This window comes from Saccopteryx leptura, unplaced genomic scaffold (genome assembly GCF_036850995.1).
Source record: "Saccopteryx leptura isolate mSacLep1 unplaced genomic scaffold, mSacLep1_pri_phased_curated manual_scaffold_18, whole genome shotgun sequence".
Taxonomy (NCBI): Eukaryota; Metazoa; Chordata; class Mammalia; order Chiroptera; family Emballonuridae; genus Saccopteryx; species Saccopteryx leptura.
The window spans coordinates 3,566,889-3,572,888 of NW_027095700.1; positions in this window are offsets into that span (position 1 = coordinate 3,566,889).

A 6,000-nucleotide genomic window follows, 5' to 3' on the forward strand; every position below is an offset into this window, starting at 1 on the left:
TTATAGAGCCTCTCGCTCTCCAGGCAGTGGCAGGGGCAACTTTACAGCTGAATCCCCAGAATGCTGGTAAGAAAAGAGAGATTTAGGAAGTGGCTCAGAGAAAACAGACTCTCCCATTGTCAAAGCCTGCAAACACTGACAAGCCCCGCCTAACAATGAGATGGAGGCCTAGTTTATGTCATCACCATTGACTTTGGGTGATGGGTAGACAACATAATCAAATGCCAAAATAACCTGGAGATTTTTTTTCTGAACCTATGTACCCTGACTGATTAATGTCACCCCATTAAAATTAATTAAAAAAAAGAAACATATCAACTGCAAATCTCAACCTAAGAGTGCTACAGGGTCAGAACCTGGGGTACAGAGCCACTGTCCAAAACAGAGAGAAGAAAAAAAAGAAATAAGATAATCTCTCAAAACCATGAAAATTCTACAGTCTTTATAACATTTGACATTTTTCTTGTATTTTTATCTTTTTTCTCCCTTTTCCCCTTAATCATTTTATCCTCTTTTCATTTCACTTTCTTTTTTTATTTTAAACTTTATTCCCATACCTATTACATTTTCATTCACTTTTTTTTAGTGTTACATTCCAAAAAACTTAATTTTTTTCTTTTTTTTCCCGTTCTTTTCTCTTTTTGTTTCTTCATTTCGCTTTCACTTTTTCTCTCAATAGAATCTCAACTACAAAACATATTATTAAATTTTGGATTCAAGTTTTTTCTTTATGGCATTTTGTGTGTTTACTTAATTTTTAAATAAATTTTTATTAATTTTAATGAGGTAACATCCATAAATCAGGTTATATATGTTCAAAAAATATGCCTATATTATTCTGTCATTCAATTATGTTGCATACTCATCACTGAAAGTCAGATTACCCTCCATTACCTTCTATCTAGTTTTCTTTGTGCCCCCTCTCCTCCTTTTGCTCTTTCTCTCTCTCTTATCCAGCACCCCTGCCTTGGGTAACCACCACACTTTTGTCCATGTCTCTTAGTCTTGTTTTTTTGTTTGAACCATGTATGGACTCATATAGTTTTTAGTTTTTCTGATTTACATATTTCACTCAATATAATTAAATGTTGTAAATGATCCAAGGTCATCATTTCTAATGGCTGAGTAGTATTACTTAGTGTATATTTGCCACATCTTATTTATCCAGTCATCTATTGAATGGCTTTTTGGTTGTCTCCATGTCTTGGCCACTGTAAAAAATGCTGCAATGAACATGGAATACATGTGTCTTTACATATCAATTTCTCTAAATTTTGGTAGTATCTACCCAGAAGAAGGATTGCTGGGTCATGATATATTTCTATTTTCAGTTATTTGAGAAGCCATGATATTTACTTCCATAATGGTTGTACTACCTTATATTTCCACCAACAGTGAATGAGGGTTCCTTTATTTCTATAACCTCTCCAACACTTGCTATTACCTGTCTTCTTGATAAGAACTAATCTAACACGTGTGAGGTGGTATCTAATTGTTGTTTTGATTTGCCTTTCTCTAGTAACAAATAAAGATGAGCATCTTTTCATATATCTGTTGGCCATTTGTATTTCTTCCTAGGAAAAGAGTCTGTTCATGTCCTCTTCCCTTTTTTTTTTTTTTTTTTTTTTTTTTTGCATTTTTCTGAAGCTGGAAACAGGGAGAGACAGTCAGACAGACTCCCGCATGCGCCCGACCGGGATCCACCCAGCACGCCCACCATGGGGCGATGCTCAGCCCACCAGGGGGCGATGCTCTGCCCATCCTGGGCATCGCCATGTTGTGACTAGAGCCATTCTAGCGCCTGAGGCAGAGGCCACAGAGCCATCCCCAGCATCGGGGCCATCTTTGCTCCAATGGAGCCTTGGCTGCGGGAGGGGAATAGAGAGACAGAGAGGAAGGCGCGGCAGAGGGGTGGAGAAGTAAATGGGCGCTGCTCCTGTGTGCCCTGGCTGGAAATCAAACCCGGGTCCTCCGCATGCTAGGCTGACGCTCTACCGCTGAGCCAACCGGCCAGGGCCTCTTCCCATTTTTTAATTGAATTTTTTGATTGTTTGTTGTTGAGTTTTTTAAGTTCTTTGTATACTTTGGATAATTAGGTCCTTATCTGAGCTGTTGTTTGAAAATATCATTTTCCATTTTGTTGGCTGTCTATTTTGTTGTCAGTTTCTCTTGTTGAGCAAAAACTTCTCAGTCTGATGTAGTCCCATTCATTTATCTTTGCCTTCACTTCCCTTTCCTTTGTTGTCATATTCATAAAATGCTCTTTAAAACCAAGGTCCATGAGTTTAGTACCTATATTTTTTAATGTACTTTATGGATGCAGGTCTTATATTTCGATCTCTGTTCCATTTTGAATTAATTTTAGTACAAGGAGACAAACTGTATTCAAGTTTCATTCTTTTGCATGTGGTTTGCAGTTTTCCCAGCACCATTTGTTGAAGAGGCTTTTTTTTCTCCATTGTGTGTTGTTGGCCCCTCTATCAAAAATTATCTGACCATATATATGTAGTTTTATTTCTGGAATTTCTATTTTGTTCTATTGGCCTGAGTGTCTACTTTTCTACTTATACCATACCGTTTTAATTGTCATGGCTCTATAATATAGTTTGAAGTCAAGTATTATAATGTCCCCAGCTTCACTCTTTTTTTTTTAGGATTGCTTTGGCTACTCATGGTTTTTCATAGTTCCATGTAAATTTGATAATTTTTTCTTTCATTTCCTTAACAAATGTCATTGGAATTTTGATGGAAATTGCATTAAATTTGTAAATTGCTTTGGGTAATATGTCCATTTTGAATATATTTATTCTTTCTATGTAAGAACAAGGAATATTTTTCCATTTCATTGTATCTTTCTCAAATTCCCTTAACAATGCTTTGTAGATTTTACTATATAGGTTCTTTACATTCTATGTTATGTTTATTTCTAAGTATTTTTTGTTGTTGCAATCATGAAGGAGATTATTTTTTAGTTTGTTTTAATGTTTCATTGTTCGCATATAGCAAGGCTATGGACTTTTATATATTAAGTTTACATCCTGTGACATTACTGTATTTGTTTATTGTTTCTAGTAATCTTTTTGTGGAGACTTTGGAGTTTTCAACATATAGGATGATATCATCTGCAAAAAATGATATTTTTACTTCTTTTTTTATATGAATGTCTTTTATTTTTTTATCTTGTCTGACTGTTCTGACTAAAAATTCTAACATCACATTAAATAAGATTGGAGAGAGTAGACAACCCTGGTTTGTTCCTGATTTAAGGGGAAAAGTCCGCAGTTTTAAGCCATTTAATATGATGTTAGCTGATGGTTTATCATATATGGCCTTTATCATGTTGAGATATTTTCTTTGTATATGCATTTTATTGAGTGTCTTAAACATAAATTTGTGTTGCATTTTACCAACTGCCTTTTGTTCATCTATTGATAAACTCGTGTGTTTTTTGTGTTTTGTTTTGTTGAAATGGTGTATTACAACCCTGGCCGGTTGGCTCAGTAGAGCGTTGGCCTGGCATGCAGAAGTCCTGGGTTTGATTTCCAGCCAGGGCACACAGGAGAAGCTCCCATCTGCTTCTTCACCCCTCCTCCTCTCCTTCCTCTCTGTCTCTCTCTTCCCCTCCCACAGCCAAGGCTCCATTGGAGCAAAGATGGCCCGGGTGCTGGGGATGGCTCTGTGGCCTCTGCCTCAGGTGCTAGAATGGCTCTGGAAGCAACAGAGTGACACCCCATAGGGGCAGAACATCGCCCCCTGGTGGGCATGCCGGGTGGATCCCATTCGGGCGCATGCGGGAGTCTGTCTGACTTCCTCCCGGTTTCCAGCTTCAGAAAAATTAAAAAAAAAAAAAAAAAAAAGAAATGGTGTATTACATTCACCGTTTTACATATGTTGAACTATCCTTGAGATTCTGGAATTAATCTCAGTAGATCATGATGTATTATTTTTTTAATATGTTATTCCATTCAATTTGCTAGTACTTTGTTCAGAATTTTAGCATTTGTATTCATTATAGATTGGTCTGTAATTTTCTTTTTTTGTGATGTCCTTGCCAGGTTTTGGTATGAGGGTTATGTTGGACTCATAAAATGTTTTTGGAAGCATTGCTTCTTCTTTAATTTTTTGATACACTTAGAGTGGAATATAAACCAATTCTTCTTTGAATGTTTGATAGAATTCACTTGTATAACCGTCTGGGCCTGTACTTTTTTTTGGGCAGGGAGGTTTTTAATAAATTTTTCTATTTTCTCCCTGCTAATTGGACTGTATAGGCTTTCTACTTCTTCATGACTCAGTTTAGGAAGGTTGTATTGTTCTAGGAATTTATCTATTTCTTCTAGATTGTTAAATATTTTGACATATAGTTTTTTGTAGTATTCTACAATAATTCTTTGTATATCTATGAAGTCTGTGCTGGTTCCTTTTTTTTCATTTTGGATTTTGTTTATATGAATTTTTTCTTTTTATTTTTTTTGGTACGTCTTGCCAAGGGTTTGTCAATTTTGTTTATCTTTTCAAAGATTCAGCTCCTGGTTTTGTTAATTTTTTCTATACTTTTTCTGTTCTCCCTTTCATTTATTTCTGCTCTGATTTTTATTATTTCCATTCTTTGGCTTGTTTTGCATTTTCTGTGTTCTTCTTTTTCTAGTTCCTTAAGGTGTGCAGTTAAGAAGTTTACATGGGCTCTTACTTGTTTGTTCATATAGGCCTGAATTGATATAAACTTCCTTCTTATTACAGTTTTTGCTGCATCCCAGAGATTCTTAAATATTGTATTGTCTTTTTCATTAGTCTGTATATATCTTTTGATCTCTGCGCTTATTTCTTCTTTGACCCATTCTTTTTTTAAAAGTATGTTGTTTAGTTTCCACATTTTGTGGTTTTTTTCCCTCTTATTTGCAGCTGAATTCTAGTTTCAAGGCTTTATAATCAGAAAATATGCTTGGTACAATTTCAATTTTTCTAAATTAGCAGATGTTATTTTTATGGCCAACTTATGGTCAATTCTTGAGAACATTACATGTACACTAGATAAAAATGTATATTCTGTTGTTTTGGGATAAAATGTCCTGTAGATGTCTATCATATTTTGTTGCTCTAGTTTTGTTTAAGGCTAATACATCTTCATTGATTTTATGTTTAGATGAATGATCTAGAACCATCAGTGCTCTACTGAAGTTTCCGGTATGATTGTATTTTTTTCATGTTTTGTTTTTAGGTCAATAAGTAGCTGTCTATATTTTGATGCTCCTTGGTTTGGTCCATATATAGTAAGACCTGGTATGTCTTCTTGAATCAGCATCCCCTTAATCATTATGAAATGACCATTTTTGTCTGATTACTTTCACTGTCTTTTAGTCAGCATTATTAGATATGAGTATTGCTACACCTTCTTTTTTTTAAGGTTATTTGCTTGGAGTATTTTTTTTCAGCCTTTCATTTTCAATTTGTTTTTATCCTTGTTGCTTAGATGTGTTTCTTGTAGGCAGCACAAAGTAGGATTTTTTTAATCCATTCATCTAATTTGTGTCTTCTTAATTGTAATTATTGACACTTGTGGGTTTTTTATTTCCATTTTATAAATTGCTTTTTTAAGTTTTGTATCTTGTTTGATTTTCTCTTTTGATTCACAATTATTTGTTTTTGTTTGCTTGTATTCCATACTTCTTTCCTTTTTTGCTATCTTTTTTAATTCATGTGCTTCTGTGGTTGTTTTATCAGGGGTGTTTACCATTAATAGTGAAAAGAGTACCTGCTATCTTCATTTTAGTACACTATCTAATGAGTGTTTCTCCACTCCATTGTATTTTACTACTGTAATTCTTCATCTTCTCCCCTTTTTTAAATGTTTTTATTGTCAAAGTTTAAATGGTTTAATTCTGTTTCTGGTGTAGCTTTTACTTGTGATTTTGTTTTGTTATGTTCTATTTGGTTGGAAAAACCCCCTTAGTATTTCCTGGAGTGGGTGTATTCTGATGATAAATTTTCTCATCTTTTCTG